General features: G+C 39.8%; 1 protein-coding gene and 1 long non-coding RNA gene across 3 annotated transcripts in view; one reads left to right on the top strand and one right to left on the bottom strand.

Moving 5' to 3' along the window:
- The window catches only part of NOL4 (nucleolar protein 4), a 190,430-nt gene that overhangs the window by 7,868 nt on the left and 157,136 nt on the right, over positions 1-25,426 (top strand). The window lies entirely within an intron of this gene.
- LOC135444417 (uncharacterized) overlaps positions 14,602-25,426 on the bottom strand; it is a 28,128-nt gene continuing 17,303 nt past the window's right edge. The window contains exons 2-3 of the long non-coding RNA XR_010439213.1: positions 19,204-19,364; positions 14,602-16,218 (exon numbers count right to left, since the gene is read on the bottom strand). This is a non-coding gene — a long non-coding RNA (uncharacterized LOC135444417). The remainder of the gene's footprint in view (positions 16,219-19,203; positions 19,365-25,426) is intronic.

Genomic DNA, 25,426 nt, shown 5'->3' with positions numbered 1-25,426 from the left:
CGTCTGAAGCTTTTGTACATTTTGTTACCCCTGAGATTTAATACCAGACATGGATGCTACAACATTTTGACCGTACTTAGAGAAAATTTACGTGGTGAGATTACTTGCACTTAAATGGCTTATGAATCTAACTCATTGTAAAACTTTTAAGTAATTATGACTTGTGATTGCTCTTTTTGTTGCCTCTGGACTTACACATACCACTACTAATACTGCCAGGTGCAGTTTGTAGAAAACTTTTGTTCAAGGCAGATCCACAGCTGGAGTAGCTGCCACTAAATCATGACCTATCTGTAGGGTAAAGCAGCATTGTGCTGGTATATAGGAAATCACATTTAGGAATGGACTTTCACTACCCTGAGCTGATTGAAGATGAGTAACAGGCAAATCATTATACAGGTAATTAGATTCAATAAGAGAAGGACAGCTAAGGCATGGCCAGAGGTTTCAGTGGACAGGAAAGATGAGGACTATAAACACATTTCACAAAACTTTATTTTTCAGTGTGTATCTTTTCTGATGTGGGTGATAAAAAAGTATCTACCCTGGGTTTACATTTTTCAGGTGATAAAATTGAAGAATGGTCAGAAATAGAGAAATAAAAAAGAGGGGATATGACATTGCAGGGCATCACTGCAACTTGCACAAATTCAAAACCACTAAAGAACTTAAGAATGAAGTACCTAAAATACTACTAAAATATATTATTTGCCACTATATGTGACAATGATGCAACAGTATGGACAAGAATGTACTAGAAAGGGAAAAACTGGGTAGTAAAGATAGCTCACAGAAATAAGAGATAGTGAACCATATGTCAACACTAAGAAAAAAAATCAGTAAGAGTCATTAAAAATTATCTTAAGTGTAAATATGAACTGGAGCTGGTTGGGAACAAGCTTGGATTTTGTGGCTGTTAATGATGTTTTTCTAACTTGTGTTCAAGAATCTTTCAGAAATTTTCAGGTGAAAACTGTTTCTTGCTTCCTTCTGAAATGAAACCCATCTGATACAGACTTTATTAAAGCAGGGTTGTAGCTTTGACTATGATGACAAATTAAAACTGATGAAGAACTGGGAAACCACAGCAAGTATTTGAGAGCTATGCAATGCACTCCAATGTGTGTATGTAAACAGCCCCCCTCCATATATATATATATATATATATATATATATATATATATATACGGAAATGCAAATTAATTAGGTTAAGTCAAAGAAAAATTGGGAGCTAAAATAGAAATATTGTAACAAAGGGGAGAAAAAGGGAGAAATGATGGCAGGCAGAATTCCCTACAGACCGTTGCCAGATAATTTACATTTTATGCCATCATGATATTAGCTTTTGGAGAGGAAAGGAAGAATTCATGCCTTTCAATCACATCTAAAATATAGGGAATTAGTGTAATATCTCAAGGGAAATATTTAGGAATGGTTTCAAACAAATCAATAAGTGTATCCAAAATGAGCACAGCACATATAACAAAAATCAGCATTAGGAAACGTATAGAGAATAACACTGAAAACTTATTATTCTCATACATTAAATGGTATGTCCTTGCCTTTAATGGCATGCTTAGTGTATTTATCTCATCTCTAAAAGGTTGCAAGAGATGAAAGGTCCATGGAAGGTAACCAAGCTTATAAAAAAAAAAAAGGGTACTTACATGAGAAGTAGTTAAAATGGTTATTTCCAAAAAAATGGTTATATACCAAAAAGATAAACATTAAGAGAAAAAATGTTCAGCAGAAAACTGACATGTAAGAGGTAGAAAGAAAGTGAGAGAAATAGTGTGGTGTAAATATTGGTGAACAGCAGAGAAAATTCAGTCACTACCCTTTTAAATTCTATTTCATGTCCCAAGGCTCTTTTGACAACCATCTCAGAAGATAAATTCAAAGCTAGGCCATTTTTATAAACCAAAGTGTTGGGAATGGAAAATCTGCACTGCTGTCCCTAGAGAAACCCTGACTGATTAATCCAAAATTTATTCCAAGGATTTTACAGGAGCTCTGTGGCTCTCATAAGGATGTAGCATGCTCTTTATGTCAGTTCAACTTTGCAGGCTGGAGCAGAAGTGAGGACAAGGTCATGTTCATGCCCTTCCTGCTCTGTGCCACCAGGAGTGAGGGCATTGGTGTGATGGCATGATCTCTGCCTGGCTCCCACCTGGTGTCTTGCAGCATCTCCCCAGGTGTTGTCCCATAGAGCCTTTATCAGGGTGAGTCATGTTCCAGCCCATCCATTCAACACAAGGAGAGACTGGTGGGGCATCTTGAAATCCCAGCATCCTCTCATCCCCTTCCACTTTGTACTGAATTTCAACGCTGCTGGTGGTCTCAGCCTTCATGCTCTTGTTTCATCAATAGCTTAATAAGTTTTAGGTGTGTCTTAGGTTGACTGATGCTATAGCAGAGGAAAATAAATTGGTCATTATTGCACAAGGCACAGTATTTTGGTTAGGAATATGTTTATTTACCAATTACTGAGCTCTGAAATATCTTTTGCAGACTCCCTTGCAGTCTGGTACTAGATGGTTTGTTGGTCACTTGGGCTGTAGCAGTTTCTGTGGCTCGTTGCTGTGGTGATATCACTAGTCTGGAGGAAGGAGGGAGACAGTCAAGTTTCTGAGGTCCAGCACTATGTGAGCTATGAGATTGTTGTGGTTTACACAGAAAGTCTGCAATGAGCTAGCCCTGGTTTACAATTTACTGCGCTTGTGGTGAGAAGGAATGTGCTGCTTTCACCTCTGTATTTTTGTCTACCTGTGTCAGCTTTTTGAGTATGTGTATTTGTCGAGACTATTTCCAAACCCTTACTGTGATGGAATGAAAAGAAAAAAGAGCAGAATTGTCAGAGAATTAATGACAAATACGGAGGAATTAGCTCATTCAAATGATGGCAGTTTCTGAAAGCCTTTGGGTTTTGACCAATGGGACTAGGAAGTATGGCATTCATATAATTAGATGACTTGTCCCATTGCATTTCTCAAGAAATGGCAGTGGAAAAGAAAAAAGAATGTAGCTCCTTCCTTCCTCCTTTAATCTAGACATAGTCATAGCTTTTTTATGACATCTTTTGATAACCTTTATCTTTTTATATTTTGAGAGTTCAGTAAAGCCCCCTGGTTATAGTTGCTGTAATACTGAAGTATTTAATTTTTACTGAGCAAACAGTCAGCATTGTTTTAATGAGTGCTATATTTGAATGCCAACCATCCATCTAAAAACTGTAGTTCAGGCAGATCTCATCTACTTATCCCTTTTTGTCTCAATTTGGGCTTATCCAACAAGGAAATTGGATAGTAAATTCTGTATGAATGCAGCAGCAAAAAACAATTCTCAAAAGGATGTTTATTGTAAACTTCTTGCACAATGACCCTGTGTTTTTTCTGAAAACTTACACAAATCCTCTGCCACATCTTACTAATGTAGAAGGCCTCATTATCATTGTTTTGGTGTAACTAAGAGTTGAACTGAGCATATAGGGAGCTTTCAAATAGTTAAATTTGCATCCGAGCAAATTATAAAGCAATACAAATAAAGCTAACTTTGGAAGTGAATAAAGCTAGTTAAAATAAGACTAATTTCTTCTTTTTAAATTGCCCCTCTATATAGAAAATTTCAGTATTGTTCTCTTCATCCCAATTTTGGCAAGATACATCAGACATAAAGGAAACTGTGGAACTGAAAATACTGTTTTACCTATGCTCCTAATTGAATCTTCCATTTTGAACTGGAAGCAAAAGGACTGCTTTCAAAAGCTAAGTAGGAAAAAGCATTCCTAAACAGGAGAAAGCAGGTCAAATTTTATTAATAAGTAGAACATTTCAATTAATAGAATTGTAATGAACTATGCATTTTTTCTGCTTCTTAACATTGAACTTTAATGAATTTATAGGTAATTACAATATTTCTTTTTTAGTAAATTTAATTTTAATGGATGTAAAGTCAGGAAAATTTTCACATATACAGACTTCAAAACATTCAAGAAATTTGCATTATTGTTCTTGCTGTAATTTAAAAGCAGGCAAATAAGTAAAGTACAATATAGATGATTAAGTGATAATATTTTAAAGTAAATTAGTATTTTGCCTAATAGATCCAAAGAGTGAACCAACAGACCTACAATAAAGCTGAAAAACTGTAGCTAAAGGAAGCTGGAAGGAGTTAAGCCCGTGACATTTGTGAGGTTTGAAGGACCCACCCTGTCATCCTAAATCATGCTGGGTGAAATCCCCTCCTGGGACAGGACCAGCAGAAGGTCTGTGAATAATTCTTACAAATTTTCTGGAACAAAAGTTATGGCCCTGTTTTGAAGACATAATGCAGCCCTGGCTGATGCTTGGGCTTTGCAATGGTCAGTGCCCGAGGGAGGAGTCCACCCAAAATCCAATGCCCTGGGCACTCAATGCCCCCATTAGCTGGTGTGGGGTAGCAATGACTGAACTCTCCATAGGATACATTTAGACAATATTTTTTCTATTTGTGAAGAATAATTTATATGTCAGTGCTATCTGGTTTTGCCAAGGTAAATTCCAATGTGCTAGAGACCGGTGCTTAACAAGCATATAGAGAAGTTTATAAAATGGATAAAAATATCAAGAAAGGTGTAGTAACAGCAAGGCCAAATCCAGCTCTAAAATAACAGCAGGGGTACCCTGCTCCCACCTCTTTGGTTATAATCTTCTGCAACATCAGAGTGCACTCAATGCAGTGCACTGTGCAGACAGCTCTCTGTTGTAGAAATCCCAAAGTTCTGATTGTTCAAGGAGGAATAAACCAAACCAGAGAATGAGCTTGATTTCAATCCTTTAAGCCATACATATATTTAAGTCAAATAAATGAGCATCTCTCATAAAGTAAGCACACACAACACATATATTCACCCTCAATTACACTGTTGAGGTTGTTTGTTTACTTGTTTTAAAATAATCTCCCTTTTCTATGGATATTGCATTAGGACATCTGCTATGATGAGAATTCAGATCTCCTTCTCTTTTTCCTGTCTCTTTGAACTATATTTGCATTAGAGCAATCCTGCTTCTAATAAGAGTGGAAGGAAAGTGAGATGAGAGAGCAAATGGAGTGAAGTGTTAAAGCCAATCAAGTAAAAACAAACTTTGGCTTAATCGCTTCCTATGAGCTGATACTTAAAGCAAGAAAGTCAGCTTGGAAGAGATGGAGGCTGAGGAAAATAAAATAAGCCTAGAGAACACATATTACACATTTCACAGTAATAATAATAATAATGAAGCTAATGAAATAAAGCAGGCAAAAAAAGACAGATGCTTTCTGTTAACTGGCTCATAAAACTACTTCTGATCTTCAAAAGTAGTATTTAAGCAGCTAGGTATACCTGTCAGCTACCTAAAAGCACAGAACAACCTTAAGATATTAACTGCATAACCAAACTGCCTGGGAAATGTGTGGAAGATGAAACAATTTTGGGGGGGGCAGGTGGGGAGGCATAGGGGGAAGCATTTTCTCAAGGAAATTTGATATCAGCAGAATTTTGGATAAATGTCTTTTCCCAACCATTTATCCATTTATTACAAATTGGAGTCTATTAGTCAACAGTTATTTCAATGAGTATCACAGCATGATGTAGCAAAAAGTAGCTGAGCAGAATGTTGCTAGACTCTAAAAAGCTTTTAGTTACACAAATAGGCAAACAGTTAATACAGGTGCTAGATACACCTAGCACTTTGAATTTGGACATGTTTACCATTGTGTCATAGCCCCAGTATCTATCTGATGCCCACAATTTTTCCTCAATCCTTGTCATTTGTCTTTACTGCTGCAGTTTATTATTTACTAATAGGCAGAGAACATTTTTTCTCCCCTATGCTGCCTTTATTTCCAGACCTCGAGGCCTGCTGTTTCTCATTTTGAATTCCAATCCAATGGCAGGTGCCAAGATTCAGATGTATGTTATCTATGGGCAGGAGGATCAGCCTGTTTTTGTGGCAGCAGTCGAACTGAACCACTCCCTGTGCTGGCTGCATTTTAATATTTTTAATCTTGCTTTGGAAGGCATGCTATTTTGGTGAGAAACCAAATGCATTCAAAGCTGCACACAACAGGAGATCTACAAATGGGTTTCTAAATCTAGGCTTCTGTAAAATTAAAAAGCCAAACCAAAACAAAAAACACTTAAACACACATAACTGGAGAATCTATTAGGTCCAGTCCACCCACAACCATCTGGAACACTAAGTTATCTGTCGGATTTATTCAAACAAAACTTTGGACAAAACATGAGCAGAAATGAGGTGAAGAAGTTGAGCTGAAGTAATTTTTACATAAATCTTTTAAAATGTCCAAGGCCAAGAAGGCCAATTTTAAGAATTGCTGAATGATATTACCATAATAATGTGAAATAGACCATTTTAAAGGCAAAAAGCTGTTCCCACTGAAGTCAATAGCAAAATCTCACTGACTACAATAGTAGTGGGATTGGTCTGCTAAGTAGCAAACCATGCTTTAAAAAAATCAATACTTCAATTTTACAAGGTAATATGGGTAACAGTATAGTTGCCTATTATCAGACCCCATAGTCTGTGGATTTTATCTCTCTAATAACGGCAAGGTTTAGCACCTATCTTATGAATCATTGAGAGGAAAGACATAAGCCATTTCAAAGCATTTCCCTGCCCCGGCCGAGAAAGCTCTCCAGAGGCAGGACGCGCTGCACCGAGCGTGCCTCCATCAGCGCCGTGCAGCAAGGATTACTCTGAAATGAATGGCTGCCCGCTTGGAAAGAAAAAATAGCATTAATCGCTGTGGATCTCGGGCTAGCGTTTGATGCCCAGGGCTTCCATGCCAGCCCTTCCTACGTGCCAATCATAGACAGAGATGCCCCGAAATGGGTCAGGTTTTCCTCTCAAACCCCACCGATAAAAAAAAAAAAAAACCCAGGAAAACAACAGGAGACCTTTTTAGTTCTTATTTTCCTTTTCACGTTTCAAGCATTGCTGATCCAGAATAGAGCTCTGTCCCATACATTCATCTTTACGCCGAGGCTATACATAGATGTTAACAGATCTAGACTTTGGGGAAGGGAGTTGGTTTTTCCCTCTCCGGCCGCCCCAGGGCAGCCAGCCCGCTGTGTGTTTGTTCCCTGGAGTCCCCACCGAGGATTGCCGGGGTGCCTTGGCCGCGGGCTCGCCGCAGCCCCCGGCAGCAGGGTGTCCCCCCGCGCCCCGGAGCGGCGGAGGCGCGCTGACCGTGACTCCATCGGACATAATGAGCGCGGCGGCTCGGCAGACATGTCCCTCACCCCTCCCCCTGCAGCCATATGGTGGCGTAAACAGCCGTGCGGGGACGGGGTTTTGTTGTTGTTGTTGTGTGCGTGTCCCCCGCCCCTTCTCCCCGCGGGTGTCCCCGGGGTGCGGCCGGGGCTCCCCAGCGCCTCTCCCCGGGCGCGCCTCGCCGGGGACGGGACGGGGAACGGGGGCGGCTGCGGAGGGACCATCTGCCGGGCCACCCCTCGGGGACCCCCGTCCCGGAGTCCCCCCGGGGAAGCAGCGCGGCCGCGACGCCAGCTGGGTGCGGGGGCTGCCCCGAGAGGGGGCACAGGCCTCGGCCCTCTCCCAGCCCGGTGCCGGCTCCATTAATTGATTCAGGGCTTGGGCTGGCATTGAGGGCACGGGGGAGGGGGAGCGGGGAGAGGGTGCGGCTGTGCCGCCATCGCCTCCCCCCGCCTGTTCCTATGGAAACAGTGCAATACCTCCGGGACACACACACACACACACACACACACACGCACACGCACACGCACATACACACAGACACACACAGACACAGGCTCAGGCACACACATATACATACACACACCCACACACCCGCTTCTCGCTCCCACAGGCGGGCGGGGGGGCCCGGCCGGGCCCGGCCACCGCGCCCTCGGCAGCGCCGTTCCCATGGCGACGGGCTGCGGCAGCACCTGTGCGGCCACGGCCGCCCCTGGGCCCGCTCCCCCCGCGCCTGCCGCATCCCGGGCCGAGAGGCTGTGCCTGCCCTCCAGGGAAAGGGCTGCGGGTGGCTGCAGCGAGGGGGGATTTTGTACCGCCGCGGTGGGCACGGACAGCCCCTGCGCAGCCATCAGCCTGCACCCACTGCGGGCAGGGAATACCGTGAGGTACAGTGGAACATCGTCTCCAGTTTATTTTCAGTGCAATGAATGCCCTGTGCCTACCCGGCGTAGTGCTTGCTGCAGGCACGGGGAGCGTTATGCTGGAGATGGATGGGTGATAGAATCATGGAATTAAGGGTTGGATGAAATCTAAAGATCATCTACTCAAACACACCCTGCCATGGCCAGGGATGCTTCCCACTAGACCTGGCTGCTCAAGGCCTTGTCCAGGCTGGCCTTGAAAACTGCCAGGGTTGGGCATCCACAAACTCCCTGGGCAACCAGTTCCCTTGTCTCACCACCCTCACAGTAAAGAATTTCTTGCTAACACTTAACCTAAATTTCCCGTCTTTCAGTCAGTACCCATTGCTCTTTGTATTGTCACTACGATTACTGATGAAGAGTTCCACTCCAGCTTCCCTGTAGGACCCCTTCAGATACTGTGAGGTCTCCGCACAGCTCTCTCTTCTCCAGGCTGAGCAGCCCCAGGTTTCTCAGCCTGTTTTTGTAGGGGAGGAGCTCCAGTCCTCTTATCAGCTTTGTGGCCCTCCTCTGGACTGGCTGGTGATGCCCTCGTCTGTTGGAGGAGCTGTGTGGGCAGCCATGGATGGGTTTCAGCGCCAGCCAGCCCTGTTCCTGTGTTGCTAGTGTGTGTATGCACTGATACAGCTGGTACCTCTTGCATTGGGCTGTCCTGCACACCTAAAATGCACTTCCATCATGGTTGTGTAGCCTGTGGCCAGCACAGGCCTTGGGAACTATGATCTTGACTTAAGGAAGCCCTTGACTTTGGAAACAAGCCCCAAATATAAGAAAATTCACCGTGATGCCACACAAGACCCTGCTGTGCAGCATCACGGCAGCTACAAATACCTGCTGTAAACAGCGATGTGTCGTGGTTGGTGTGACTTGAGGTGCAGGGAATGGAAATAAAACCCCGTGCCACTGTCACTGTTGGTGTTCACTGTTGCTTTCTGCTTTTGTCAGAACCCAGCACATGAGACATGTCTTCCTACCAGCCCTGGTGCTTTTTTAACCCTGTGCAGGCAGCTGTATGGTATGTAGCCTAGTATATAGTTACAGCTGTTGCTGAAAATAGTGTTGCTCCATTTTTGGCCCTCAAGGTATTACACTGGCTATTACAGGCAATAAAAACATTTGCATATGGTTGTGATAGGAAAACATGGACTTGGGCCCCTGATATGCAAATATTATGATATATTTTGAAGCCAGGTCTTCCTCAGAGGAAGACTTGTGGGACCCTTCTGCCGTTTAGCCAATGGGACAGCCCAGAGACTGGGGAGAGTGGGTAGATAAGAGGAATGTCTTTAGCCCCAAGTACCAGAAGAGGTTTCTCTTTTACCCATAACAAGAGAAAACTGCTTTTTATCAGCTTCACTAAAGGCTGGAGGACTCCTTTTGTATTTAAGACAGTGCTTCTGGGACCTAAAAAGTTAGTAAGGTATCTGACCAGTAGTAATATCACACATGAAAATAAAGATTTAATTATTTTATGAAAAACTAACCACAAAACTGTATCTGTATCCTAATGCTGTCAATGTCAAAAAGATCAGGAAACTTTCTTTTTCTTTATAGATGTTACAGTAGCTCAAAAATGGATTCTTATCAACTCTAACTATATCATTGTGAGTCCCATGGTGTTTGTAATTTTTTTCTTTTAAAATCCCATCTACAGTCAAATGCTTGTGAAAATTCTACTTTTGTGTCAAAAAAACCCTCACACAAAAATCCTTTAGCAATCCCTACAGCTGTATAGAAAAGATTGTCTTAGCAACAACTCCCTGTCAGTTCTCAAACTCTCAAGGACCATGGATATTTCATTATCAGGCTTTTGACTGATGAGTTTATGAAGTGTGGGTAGTTAGTGTGGTTCTAGAGACTGTTGATTTATTAATGAATAAATGGTCTTGCAGGCTCATGTTTGAGAACTTCCACTTTAAACTCTGCAAATTTCCAAAGTGGACCCTGTAGACTAAGAACCCAGGAAATAAAAAAGCAGGGCCTTTTTTTTCCTAAATTGTAACATTTTTCAGGGCAATTTAGTGATTTTCCATACCCTATTTCATTAATCCAAATATCAGTTAAGTAATTATCCTTAAAACAAAGTGAGAAAATGAAGGATATAATTTGAGAAGAATCCTTTCAACATAATGCCTAGTAAGCTCTTTGAAAAAAATTCAGAAGGTGCTCAAAATAACAAAACCAGACAAATTTAATTATAGAGATAGGAACACTGAATACATCTTACATTTTATAAAACTTGGCCTCATATTAGGGGAGTCTAGAAGCTTCAGTTTCAGAAGTTTACAAACCAGATTGTAAAAGCTAGCCTGAAAAAAGCTGTATGAAAAAAACTGCACCATAAAGCAAGATCTGGAGAAGGAGAGCATTCTAGTAAACTTGCTCAAGTTTAGGTCACAGGTCCTATCTCACTGGGAGACATTCCTTCTGCTGCAACACAGCAGCACAGGAGGACCAAATGTGAAAGCAACTTCAATGCCATTATTTTTTTTGCCTCTTAATAGTAATAGATTTACTTCTGTGGGACCAAAAAAGCAAAATAAATTTCTACAGTAACTATAGCATCAATAACTCACAAGGATTAATTCAGAGAATTGATATAACGTCAGTTGAGTTGGTCACAGTCATCATCCTCAGTTTGATCAGCAGGTTGAGGGAGGTGATTCCATCCCTCTGCTCTGCTCTGCTCTCATGAGACCCCGCCTGAAGGGCTGTGTCCAAGACTGCAATCCACAGCATAGGAAAGACATGGATCTGTTGGAGTGGGTCCAGATGAGGGACATGAAGATAATTTGGGGTCTGTTGCACCTCTCCTACAAAGACAGGCTGAGAGAATTGGCACTGTTCAGTCTGGAGAAAACAAAGCTCCAGGGAGAGCTTATTGTAGCCTTTCAGTACTTGAAGGGCACTTACAAGAAAGATGGACAGCGAGTTTTCCCCAGGTCTGTTGTGACAGAACAAAGGGCAATCTTTTTAAACTGAAAAAGGGCAGATATAGATTGCACAGAAGGAAGAGATTTTTTTCAATGATGGTGATGAGTCACTGGAACAGGTTGCCCAGGGCAGTGTGAGTGTCCCGTTCCCAGAAGTGGTCAGGGCCAGGTTGTATGAGGCTTTGAGCAACTTGATATGGTAGAATGTGTCCCCATCCATGGAAGGGGGATTGGAACTAGAGTGTCTTTAAGGTCCCTTCCAACACAAACCGCTCTGTGGTTCTATGATTCTGTCTCTGTAACTCATGATGTTCTGTATAACAATTCTGGGAAAGATGAAAGCAAACAACAGGGTGCTCACCTGGACAGTGTTGTCTTAATTGATTTAAGAACAATTTCAGTGAATATACAGGCTGAAACATACACTGGATGGAGAAGGAACGTCTATAAACTATAAGCAGAAACAAGGAGACAAAAAAAAAGGGGGGAGGAAAAAAAGGAGCATCTGAGCAGAAAATCTAGTAGGAAAAAATGAAATGGACCAATACTTTTTACATCAACATCCAAAATCTGAGCAAAATACAAAAAGATTATTTTTGCGGTATCATCAGAAATCCTAAAATGTATTAAAAAAAATTGAGTAAAAAATATTCCTGACCCCTGGAGGAGAGTGTAATGATGGCATTGTGTTGTGAAGTACTCTCAGATGGCAGGTTACTGTTAAAAATGACTGAAAAGATGGAAAAAGGGCAGTAGTAGGGAATAGATGGATGGGATAAAACCCCAGATACAGAATGAAACCCCAACCTAAACTCATTGTATCAGCTGGTGACAGCTACCTCAAGGGTCTGTTCATTTTTCCTAGGCTACATTTAGCAGCTTGCCATGGCAGTATAATACTGTTGAATCAAATTGAATTTAATTTCATGTATATCCCTACATGAAAACCAAGCACACATATTTACCAGATGTGCAGCTGTGTCTGTTGTCTCCCCAGAAAGCAAATTTCAGGATACATGCAGAATACCCCCAATGAAAAGTTATGGTAGAAATGATTTGATTTGGCAGGAAATTACTGTGTCATTTCCTTTTAAAGGCTGTAACACACAAAATCCAGTACTGTAATAGGCTATTTGCACGGAACAGAACAGGGCTTGCCTATATGGTCTTTTAAAAATCTTCTTGGTGATCCATGCTGGTTTGGCAGTTGTAGACATACAATTTTGAATTTAGAGTTTACTTACAACTGGCCTTGTATGTGGTTTGGGTAGCCAATGTGGTTTGTCAATAAAGTAATAACATATTTTTCTTAGAGCAGGCAAGACTTAAATTATGTAGATGAAGTACACACTCAGTCCTCATAGCTGACTCTGATGGTGCAAGTGCATCAAAGCCTTTTCAGTCATTTTGGAGTGAGTGGCTCCTATAAAGTGCAGGCAAACGAGTGGGTGTAATATATTTACAAAGAGAGACACGTGGCACAAGAATTTCTACTACACTAGCGCCCTTGGCTTTACTAATTGTTTCACAAAACGAGTGATCTCCTGCAGTGTGTCTTGGGAAATGTAGTCCAGGAAGACTCAAACCTGACGTAAAGAAATGGTCAAAGTTTGAGATAACCAAATTGCTTTTTGTAGGTATAGCAGTATATCAGAAGAAGCAGTTTAATGTTGAATCAACGCATAAAGGAACAAAATATGCATTTGAAAATTCAGTCCTTGTTAATATTTTGTTCAGCAGAATAAAAACATTGCTGTTCATGTTGTCAGCAAGATGAAAACAGATGTTGGCTTTCCTTATGAGATAAATTTGAAGCTTTATAACTGTAGCCATCTCTGATGTGTATGTGAAACTGTGATCTCTGCATTTGCTGAGGAATGAAAATGATGATGGTGTGCCCCTAGTCCTTTGCAGGCAAAACATCATTTAGGAGAGAATAGGACAATTTGGAAGATTCAGCTACAGTTTATTAAAATCAATGTTACCTTGAGATTAGCTAAAATGGTTAGAGCATGCTGTTAATATTTTAAGGGTTGTGATCCCTGTAGAGGCCATTCACTTTACAGTTGAACTTGATGATCCTTGTGGGTGCCTTCTAACTCAGAAGATTCTGTGATTCTTCAATGGGATTTTAAATTATGCTATTATTTGTGAAGAAAGAATGTGCTGAACTCCTTGCAAGGGAAGCTATTTTTGGTAGGAGATGAAATTGGGCTCCTGGAATTGGGAGATAAGCTGGAAACAAGGCAGTGACATGACAAAGCCTTAGGGAGGTGATCACCTATTTCTCACTGCCACCAAGAGGCCCTTGCTAACTCCTTCTTAGCAGATATGATCTAGTATGACAGAGGAACTTTATTCTCCTGTGAGTCCTGGAGAGGGTTAGTGTCATGCCTGTGCTCCAAGTGAGCATAACTAAGAAACAGCAGCACAGCAGTCTGCAAAGCTTTTGTGGCAGGCTCTTGGCACAGGCTCAGCCAAAGTTTCTGTATTTACCCCTACTAGTCTGTAAAATAGTGTCTCAGATGAAACCTAGAAGAGATGAGTGATTTATGACAAGACAAGAAATTACATTGTGAGCAACAGAAGACAGTCCCTTTTCTGTCATGGATAGACTAAATGCCCATTTGATTTTTCTTTCATCTGTCCCTAATTTTCTATAGTACTTTCCAGCTCAAGAGATCCCATATGACAAATTCAAGCTAAACTGTCAATTACAACCAGCTCTGGGTTGGTTGGCACATCCATCAGTCAAGTTGTACACATCATGTGAATGTCATGAGAGGAAGAGAACTTTATTGTCAGTACTGAAGGCATCCAAGTGCTGTGTCCCATTAACATAACACAGCCAACATATACAGCAAGTGAGAAAATGCACAGGTCACTTAACACTGGTTAATTACAGTTTTGATACAGTTTGAACAGAGTAGTTTAAGATATTGGGAGACAGATCATACAATTCATCTGAACTTCATGAATAATGTAATCATTATACTGTGTTTAAAACATAATTGAATTTTAAGCCTGTGTTTCAACTCCTCTTCCTGTTCTTATAAACAACTGAGGAACTTAAACTTTCTTCTTTTTATATAAAGAGAGAAAGTTTAAGTAAGGATACATCCTCACAGAGAATTGTTAATAGAGTGTTTGGTTCGTGTTTTGAGCACAGAATTGTACTATTAATTACAAAGCTTTGCATAGTTTGCATATTTCCCATTGTAGGTATGACAAAATAAGCATGATTTTTATTAGACAGAGCAGACTGTTTCATCTGCATATTTTCTTTTCTTTCATCAACTGTACTATATGTATATTAATATAATATATAATATATAATATATAATATATAATATATAATATATAATATATAATATATAATATATAATATATAATATATAATATATAATATATAATATATCTCATCTCATATCATATATATTTGCATGCAAAGCTTAGTCTATGGTAATGAATTCATGGGCATGCCTGGATTAAGGCAGAGACTTGCAAACATCTTATTAATAGGGAGTCTTCAACTTGCAAGTACTCTGATTGCCTGTCTTTCATCTTACATCAGATGTTGGGCAAATCTGGTTACCCACTTATTCAAAACACCAGTTCTTGCAGTATAGTTGGGCTAATAATGGTCCCCTTCATTATTTGGCTGTTCCCTTAATTTTTTTAGCAAAACAGTTAGGGTGATGAGCAGCATCATTAGTGATCAGAAGTGGGATGAGAGAGGTTTTTATCTACACTGAAAAGAAATTAGGTAGCTGATATCTATAAAAATTAGGAAGCTGAATTTACTCAATATAATAGAATTTGCAAAGTCAGTGTTGTAGTTACCATTGTTTTGAACTGTTTGATGCTCAGGCATGATTCAAATTTGATGCAGGAAAAGTTCTGAGTGAAATTCATATAACTGCACATCTAAGGTCTTTCTACTATGAATTTACATTACTATGAATGAATGAGTCCAGACATTGTCCATTTCAGTTTCAGAGCAACATAATAAAGGAAAATGATTCCATTTACTCTCCCATTTAATAATCAATGGTAGATGTGCATATAAGATGAGACTGCAGAACATTTTAAAGGAAATTCACACAGAGGCTTTAGATACAGCCTTTTGAAGAAGGGCACTACTATACAGTAAAGGCCTGAATGAGGGACACAACAAACGTGAACTCATGGAATTTCACTGCCAGTGGCACAACTGACACAGATTTTGATTTCCAGCCCTCTGATGAGTGTTGGTGCCTAGGCATGCCTGAGAGAACATGCACACAGTCCCTGTGGAAATTGCTAGCCATAAATCTGCTTAAGCCCTGGAAAAAGTGTTTGGACTGCATGAGGAGCTGCAGATGGAATGAGAGAGGAGCAAGGGGGAGAAAAAGTAAAAGTAGCATGGAAAATGCATTTTATCTTAGTGCTTCTGTAGAAGTACCAATGCCACTCCCACAAACATTTAAGCAGAGTATTCTTGCTGCTTTAAGAAGGGCATCAGAAAAGGCAGGAAAGACTTTGGTTCATGCAGTGCTTATTGCAAGGTTGATATATCTTGTTCAGAGAAAAACTGGGTTAACTGGGTCTTCAGAGAAGTTCAGGGGACTGTTTAAGGACATTGTATCCTTGAAGTGCATGACCCTACAGGCCCAATAGAGTTCAGTGGCCTTGCCTGAAGGTCCATCATATGTAACATTAGCAAGTGTTTTCTATTACACCAACAGCTTCAATGCAATATCTGATACAGAAGAGTTTTCCTTCTAAAGGAGATTACCAAAAGGATTCACAGGGACTCCCTTTTTCAATCAGCACCACCATTTTTCTCTGAGATTCTTTTTATATCTACTACATTTACACCAGTGTAACAAAAATTAGTTGGCAAGGTGAAACTGTAGATCAGTGTTGAAAATTTCTCCTAAGCAAAGTCTGGCTAGTATTGACTTCAGTGTACAGTAGCAGCATGTTTGTGCTGAGTGGTGGTATGAACTCCCCATCTGCAGATGTCAGCCTCCGAACTATCACGCTGGTCAGGACTGAACATATGGTGGAGCAGTGTTTTTCAAAACTTGGTTCTGCTGGCAAGGATTGGCCTCTTCATGCTGTAGACTTTGTTTATGGTTGAGGAAGGGAAGAAGAAGAAAAGGGAAAAAAGTGGTGTAAATAATCTGACTATCTGCAACAGTGCTTCCTCACAGAAACACAAGATTTTTGCATCTGGCACTTGTTCTTGCCTGGGTTGAACAGGAGACAAAAGTGTTGCAGGAGTGAAAAAAGTGATAGAATTGGGGAAATGTCATTCAATTAAAGAAAATCTCAACAAATAAGTTATTGAAGAGCCCCACATAGGCCTGCTGAGCTAATTTCATAAAGCCTGATCTGTGTGCACACACATACAAATATTAGCAAAACAAAAAAAAAAAAGGAATATTCATTATTTACCAATTAATTTAATTTGATTATACTTTTGAGGGTACAAGCTTTCCCTCAGGTCTGAGGGAGAATGAAAAAACTTTTGGTTTTTTCCTGTCTTTTTGGAAGGAAAACTTTTATACCCTTCCATGAAGAATCTTCCTGAAGAACATGGTTAGATACTTGGCTCATGGCATTGCTGGCTGCACCAAAAACTTATTGCCAATTTCTGTCATGATATGTTTTGTTTCAAACCTGGTAGAGAGATTTTGTAACAATGTTTTGCCTGATTTTTCTGGTTACTGTGCTGTTACATCTGAGAAGAGACCCTAATCCCTACAGTTCCTACTTTGCTACTGTTTGTACATCATCAGGGCTGGCACTGTGCTGCTGTTGAGAGCCCATGAAGGCTGAAGTCAGTGACCCTGCATTCTGATTGTGCTGATATGACCCTGAGTCCCCAGTGGCCTCTGTCCCTGGCCAAGTAACATTACCTGTGCAATTCTTCATAATCTGCTCATTTGTCCTTGCAGAAATCTAGAGGGATCTCCATTAGAAGCTGTTAATTTTTGCTCTGGGAGTGTTTAGTCTGGGAAGCACCTCTTTGCTCCCTGCAACAAGCAGCTTTTTTTTCAGTGTGGGAGTATGTTGGTAATGTGGTCAGAGAACCAGGCCACGTGCAGAACATGGGTGCCCTGGAGACTCCTGTCCCCTTTGCCAGTGGAGCTGGGGACAGTTGTCATTATTCTGCACTTGGCCTTGCAAGTGAGGCTCCTGAGTCAGTGCTTAGGCTGTGCCTGGGTGGTACAAAGCCACTGATGTTTAGTGTACCTTAAGCTGCCTGTGCAGCACCAGTGCAGCTTAAAATCTGATCCCCAGTGTCTTTACTGATGACGTTAATGAGGTTACCAATTAATGGCACCTGATGGGCTGTTGTAGCAGTGGTTTTGGTGATGGAGACAGCTGTCCTCTGGGAGCTGTGCTGAGACCATGAACTCATTCTGTATAAGCAAGGGAACAGCTGTTGCAGAAACATGGATGGAAAGATAAGGTCACATGTTTCATCTCCCTACCACCCCAAGGCTGTTCCTTGCCATAGGCAGCAGATAAAAGGAGGAAGCAACTTTAGAGACAAAAGCCCTTGCTAGAGTTGCAGCTAGAGACCTAGACACAAAACCACTAAATCCCATCAGCAGTCCTCTGATTCATCCTCTTTCCCTGAGTTTTGAAATATTGTATCAATTAACTTGAATTTTGAAGGTTTTTTTAATTTATTTAGACCTTTTGTCACTATGCAGGGTTGATCTGTGGTGTGGTATGCTTTTGGCACTTCGCTGCAGTATGTAACACTTGGCATTTGCATTTCACATTATGTATTAAAAAAGCTCCCTCTGCCAACACCCTTACATCAGAGGCTTATGAGTATTTGGAATATAATTTTAGAATATATATATTTAATATATATAATTTCGCAGGCAGCACTTTGGGGTAACGAGTTCTTATTATTTAAACTTCACTTTAGTGTTAGGTTACTTTTGGTGTACAGTAGTTGCATTTCATCAGTCTGAAAAAAGGTGGCATTATAGATCTACATTGCATTCCCCTAGTGCTTGAATACCTGTAAAGTACAGCACACTTTAAATTCTAATTGGGAGATTGTTCATTTTTGGAGCATGACAGGAATGTTAAGAGGTAAAGTTTAATTAGTATCTCGTCCCTTTCTTTCTTCTGAGCTGATGACAATACCTGATCTTATAATTTAGGAAAAAGCCCTGAACATACTAAGCAGGCCCACACTAGGATTCACACCCATTCATTTTAAAATCCCCTAGAGTCAAAAAAACTTTGAGGAGAATTAGTTGGTTTATCCTTGTATTCTTATTCAGGATAAGCAAATCTTTTCATACTCAGCAGATACAAAGAACTGTCTGTCTTGAGACTAAAGGAAAACTAAATTTTGTATATATTATAATTGCTACTAACTTTTGAAAAGAAAGTTTCATGGAAATTGCTGTACAGTGTGCTGAGCTGTTGGAGAGGGGAGCTGAAGTCCCTTCCCTTTAAAACACTCACCAGGAGTAGCTGACCCTTCCAGATTAGCTGTGAGATTGAAAAGGCAACTCCCCTGCCAAGCATTTAGCTTGGCATTGCAGTCTTTGCTGGAAAAGTCCTGGAGCAACTGTTTACAGCTTGGCAGATATAATTATCAGATAAAATGCATGAAGAGTAGAAAGACATGAAAAAGACAATGTCGTTTCAGTATTCATACACTTAGTGGACACTTGTGCTTCAGTGAGTTGTTATCCTTCAATTTTTTTACTGTGTCTGATGGTGTGTTTACTGTTTTTTCAGCAGCTGAAGAAATCTGTGCACAGAAAGATTACCTCCATCCTCAGAATGTCTTTGAAATATTTTTAGTGTCTTAAGAGAAATCTTATAGTTATCTTAATACTTGCCTCTATGGTCAGTTTTACTTTCAGTAAAAGAATAAAAAAATAAAATGTTACTTTAATGGGATGAATTTTCCCACACTTTCATCTTATTTCATGGTAGAACTGAAATGTTGACAGCTTTTTAAGCTTAAAATCTACAATTTCTTAGAATTCATAGTATTACAGAAAATTCTGGTAGAAAGTCCTTATACCTAGATGAATCCTTTAATGAGTCATGAAGAAGGAATACCTGCATTAAAACTTTGGTCATGAATGTGAACTTAAACACAAAAGCTTCAGTTAGATTTGGCTCTCTGTTCAGTTACCCTTGATGTCCAAGCTAGGTTTATCAGCTCTCAGTTGCTTAAAACTTTGAAGAGGGCAAGTGAAGTGTGCAGGATATTTCCAGACCTGTCATGAATATTAAAAAAAAAAAAATCAACTTCAATATCAAAACTAAATTCTTTCTAATAGAATGTTAACCCATTAGAAAAGAGACATTTTCCTTCAGGGAACAGGAAATAATACAACCTGGTTATCAAAAAAAGAAATAGTAATTGCTTCTCTTTTAAAATATAAGCTTCAGAAAAAAAACTTCTTTGAAACTTCCTAAGATCAGAAATTTTTTGAGACTATTTTTCAAAATTAGGAATGCACAAGTAAATTATAGTTAAGTTCATGTAAATAAAAATATGTAATTCAAGAAATTGCTTTCCTTTAAAATCTGCAGATTTTTTTTATTATTATTACTATGAATGATAATTTTTCAGATTTGAAATGCAACCTGCAGGTGTTATATGTGCTCTTTCTCTCTCTCTCTGTCCAATTCTAGCTTTGGTTTGATTGGAATTGTCACATACATTTCACTCAATATAATGCATGTAGTGCCTGGGTTACTTTTTCATGTACTAAATACACAAACTCAACAAACTCTTGTAGACAGAATAGAGCCTTACTTTGCTTTCTCTGTCAAAAAAAAAAAGAAAAAAGCCAGCTGATATCAGACTGCATATAATGATGGAAGCATTATCTGTTGTTTTAACAGGACAAGTAGGCAGGAATTTGCTAGAGAGGGAGGCCTGTAGAAGGACTAACATGGCAAATAATATCTGTTTTAGAATAAGTGTTTGTTCAGCTTCTTTCTGATCTCCTGAGTCACACCAGGGCCATGTGTGTCCCTGAGCTAGATAGTTACATATTTTTCTCATCAGTTTGGGTAATGTTCATCACAATATGTGTGTGTGAAAAATCCTGTCTTGTTGCCTTATTAAGGAAGGTATGTCAGCATTTATTTAGTTTGGAAAACATGCGTGTCTTTGGAACAAAGCTCCTGACCATGTTTGCTGGTCTTTGTTTCACAGTGTAATATTTTTTCAGTATATAAACAAATTTCTTTCAGTGAAAGCAAACTGGCACTTGATAGACATTCACCTACTGGGTTGTGACCAGAATTGTGCCCATTGCAGAGGTCCAGGTTAGAGATATCCTGAAATGCTTTCGGTGTAGCACGCGCTCCTTGGTATCACGTGCTTTGCTCACAGTTGTGCTGCTCCTGTGGTGACCTGCTTGCTGATAGAGATCCAGCTCGTGGTGTTTGGTTAGCCTGCAGCTAACCAAACTTCACAAACAGTGAAGTGTGACCCAGCTTCTGACCTGCTTTTGTTCAGAAGGATTGTGTAAATGTTTAAACATCAAAGGAAAAAATAATCAGGTGCTGAGGGGAAAAGGTATTCAGACCTCAGTTAAGAAGCAGCTCTTAACTGTGAAGAGTGAACTGCAGTCAGGGCTCTGGCTGTCCTGTGTTCATCACAGGGTTTCCTGCCATTCCTTCAAGGCTCTGAGTGCAGGCATCTTTTTGAAATTATCTCTTGTTTCCCATGTCCATGCTTGTTTTTGGTTGGAGACTCAAAAGTCAGTACATGCACTCCATGTTTTAGTTCAAATATTTTCTGCACTCTCACTGATGATAGATCTACCTTTCACAGAATGGGTCAGGCTGGGAGGGACCACTGTGGCCATCTGGTCCAACCTCCAAGTTCACGCAGGGTCATCCTAAAGCACATGGCACTGGATGACATCCAGACAGTTCTTGAGTATCTCCAGTGAGGGAGACTCCACACCCTCTCTGGGCAATCTGTCCCATTGCATGGTCACTGCACAGGAGTTGGAGCTCTTCCTCATATTCAGGTGGAACTTCCTGTGCATCAGTTTCTGCCCTTGCTATCCATATACACTTCTGAAGAAAGATGAGAAAGCAAAGTTTTTGCCCTTTAATATGGAAAGAGCATGAAATATTTATTGCAGAGGCCACTGGCCAGGTTCTTATCCTATTCATGCCAAAGCAACCTCTGAAAATACCCTTGACAATATTTTGTGTATCGTGAAATAATCTCTGGGCCTATTTTACCATGCTGCAAGGAAAGACAGGTGACAGGCCTTCCTTTCACAATTTGGCAAGTTGAGTTTCACAACCCATTCCCTCTACTTGATAGAGCTTAATTTAATGGAGCTAGTGATCTGCACCAGATGATGGCCTCACCTGAAACAACAGTAGGATAGCCCTTTTGGGTGGGATATTTTAGACTTATATGGCACCCAGCATTCACCCCTCACCGTTTATGGACAGAGATTTGGCTTTGGTGCTTTCCCATCATCTGGAATAGTTCAAGAGATAAAGGAGAAAGGGACTTCTGCTCAGTATTGTGTATTGGTTGTTGGATTTTGTGTATTGGTTGTTTTGTACTCACCTATCAAGCCAAGTAAGAGGACTTTTTGTCACCTCCAGCTTTCATAATGCACCAAAACTCTGTGTCTGTTGTTTAGTTTTAGTCTCTCATCTCAAAGGGTAAATTAATTTGCCATTTTTCTTCACTTTATTCTCTTTGTTTTCATGATCTATATCTACAATTAGTTTGACTCATTGCTGTCATGCCCTAGCTTATTTTTTAGTTCTTGTAGTGTATGTTTTTTTCTAAAGGGAGAACTTGTCAGCTGGAAATGGTTTTGGTGTATCTGTTTTATTAACTCTGATTTTTCCTGTCTCCATCTGCTGGCAAAAAATGAGATTTGCTGTTCAAACATGATATAATGATGAACAAAAACTGTAAATTTCAAATAATAAATTTTAAAAAAATAAATACTTTTGCTATTATCTATCCATTTGGAACTGGATAGAAATGATCAGTTTATTTATTTTAGGCTACTTAATAATAGCTACCAAATACTAGTAACTTTTTCTCTTTTGTGGATTTTCACTGTGCTGACAGGAATGAGTCAGATATTTAAATGGATGTACTCATAACCTGGGAGTTCAAATACATGGGCTGATTAAAGTAATTTTTTCATTTCTATGGGAGTAAGAGGCATTATGAAACACTCATCCCTATTTTAAATATCAATATATTTTACAGTTATTTTACTGAATGAGCAGATAAAAGAAATAATGTAAAATGAGATTTTCAATTTATTAATTTGTTTTGAATTATTTCTGCAGGCAGATATATAGGGTTCATGTTATACATAACTACCATTGCTTCCTCCTAACACTTTCCATACAAAATTTTTGTATCTTGAACCCTGAGGGAGTAAAACATACAATCATCCTGAGGGAGTAAAACATACAATCATGTCAAGAGGTCATTATGCATGAACTAACAACGTGTAGGGCTATGAGCAAAACTTTCTGTTTATTCAGAGTATGGTGTTTCAGTCAGCAAAAGACTTTTTTTCTCATCCAGGGGAAATTCAAAATGTGCTACGAGTCAGCAGAGGTGTGGGGGCATAAATGAGCTTTCACTCTGTTGCTGTCTGAACTGATTATATGAGAAAATGTTGCACATCATATTTCTGCATTCAAAGCAGTCTTAGATTTATATGAGATTCATATTATGTAATGAAATATTTAGGTGCATTGTCATTTGCATCTACTCCTAATGTTTTTTAGGTGCTTCTAGCTTTGATGCTTTTACAACAGAGGCTTTTATAGACCTGAACATTTTCTATAAAACTACCAACCAAGACTTTCCTTTTATTTTCTATTTCTGTCTATCATGCCTTTATAGGAATATTTTTCAAACACTGTCAAGATGCTGATAGTTATATTCATTCATAAAGCAAGAGGATGTTTTATGAGACCTATTTCCTCCTAGAAATTTCAACAGGAGATGGGGCAGCAAGGAATTACAAGCACTCTTGTTTCAGTGGCATTAATTTTAAAGGCTTGTATTAAATTATTTTCTCCTCTGCAAAGTAACTATAAAAATGACAACCTTTCATTTAATAGATATTTTTGCTGCCTTAAGAGTTTTATCTATTTGCTTTACTAGCAAACTTTCTTCCTTTCTTTACTGTGACAAGCCCTGTAGATTCAACCTCAATAAAAGAGACTGCCTGTCTCCCCAGCCATCCTGGTTCGCAGAGATCCTTAGCACTTTCTGGGAGGTGCACAACTCTCTGTAAAATTCACTTCTGTTCAGAAACTTATTCTTTGTCTAGATTAAAAAAAAAAACAAAACCCTGAGGAAACAAATTTAATCTCAGAGAACAAATGCAATTTGTAGTGCTTAAAATGAAAGGAAACATTTCTTTATTTGTATCCTAAGATTTTCCTGATATCCAGGAGAATCTCTAGATATACATAAAAACAAGAGTAAACAGGAAAAACTGTAATGCAAACAGTAAAATCTCACTGATAGAGATTGAAACCATTCCAGCAGCTATAAGGATGAAGGTGGTTTGTCAGTGTATGTCACACTGCTGGCCAGAGAGGCATCTGAGAAAACTGGTTTAGGACAGGGCATGGCACACCTCAGTGATGGCTGAAAGGAGAGGGATGAAATGGCCTGAAAGATTGGAGAGTCTAGGTTCAATGCTTGAAGTAAAGCATTCAGTGAGGCTTCCATTCCTAAATCATTTTTGAAAGTGAGGCTTGGACCCTTTCCGTGCTGAATAAAAGTCCTAAAAATACCTCAGTGATTTATAAATATCCTCCTTGCTATTCCAGAGTTGCTACTGCCCAACTCACTTTGAAAGTGGCATTTAAGCTTCCTAGAATTATCAAGAAGAAACTCAATTAATATCTAGTATACCCAAGACAGGATTTACTCATAGTATTCCTGACAGATTTTTGCCTAACCTGGTCTCAAAATCCTCCTATGATATACATCCCACAGCCTCCCCAGGCAAACTGTTACTGAGCTTGACTATCCCCATCAATAGTAAGTTTTTCCAAATGTCTGATGTAAATCTCCTGTTCTGTGGTTTAAGCCTATTACTTGTCCTGTCCCTTGTGGACATTTCATAGCCCTTCAGTCATGGGAATAGCATTATGATGCATTCTCTCATTCAGGTTTTTTTTTTTAGCCTGAGTTGAAGCTAAAAACCTGTCCCCTTAGGCACTGTGAAAATATTTACCCAAAGTCAGCTTATAAAGCAGGGCTGCTTTGTTAATGTCTTTATAAAATAGCAATTTCATGATAAAAGTGTAGTATAATGGCATATGGCAGGAAAGTCTGATACAACTGTGTCCACTTCAGAGACTTCATGGTTTAAATGGAGATTTGAGGTTTTATAAATTTCCCAGCTTTTTACCTATTGGGATGTCAGCATGGAATATCAAAAGTGTCAGTAAGTAGCTACCCTATTCAAATCACTCATCTGGTGTATTGCTTCTGCGGCTGAGGCTTATGGCACTGCCCAGCACTGCGTGCTGGATGAACTGAGCAGTTCACTCACAGCACCTTGGCACCTCCTACAGCACTGCAGGTGTTTTGAATCAAGGTCTACTTCATTGTCTTAGACAGCACCAAGCAGGATGAAGCCAACTCAGTCATGTCCAGACTCCGCTAGATAAAGTTACAGATGTAGATATTTAATTACAGCCCCTGAAGCAATTTCTACTCTATTTAAGCCTTTTCTTTCCTGCCCTTTTTGAATGAAAAGGTTTGGAAAGTTTGTATTCCTTTTCTAGCACTTCAGTTAGGAGTCATGACAATTTGTGCAGACTTCACTTCTGTGTATTTTTAGAAGTACTATCAATGCTTATTGATTTAGGCAGCTACATGGAGAAATACCCCTCCAAGAGCACCCCCAGCTCATACTGCCAACCTTTGGGTCTCCATGTCTGGGGAGGGACGTAGGAAGACCATTACAGAGAGCACTGCACACTATGGCCACCAAAAGCAGCAAACTGAGCTTCATTCCCGAGCTTCTTCTTTAAATGTATTCATAATGTTTGCATGTGTCAGCTCTACTGAGGTGGCATCTCAGGTTTTAAATTAATATTGTTGTAATGCATTTCTTTTTAATTAAAAAAGAGAGCTCCCTCATAGGAAATTTCATAAAATAAAGCTAATTAGTAATAAACAGATTAAATCTTTGTCAGTTAATCAACACTATAAACTTCTGACTATTTGGAGAGCAGTGTGAGATAACACTGTCGTCATAATAAGAGTGTTTGAAATCATCAGGGATCC

Source organism: Zonotrichia leucophrys, chromosome 2, assembly GCF_028769735.1.
Source record: "Zonotrichia leucophrys gambelii isolate GWCS_2022_RI chromosome 2, RI_Zleu_2.0, whole genome shotgun sequence".
In the NCBI taxonomy this organism is placed as follows: Eukaryota; Metazoa; Chordata; class Aves; order Passeriformes; family Passerellidae; genus Zonotrichia; species Zonotrichia leucophrys.
The sequence above is the reverse complement of the archived record's forward strand: the minus strand, read 5'-3'. Positions and strand labels throughout refer to the sequence as shown.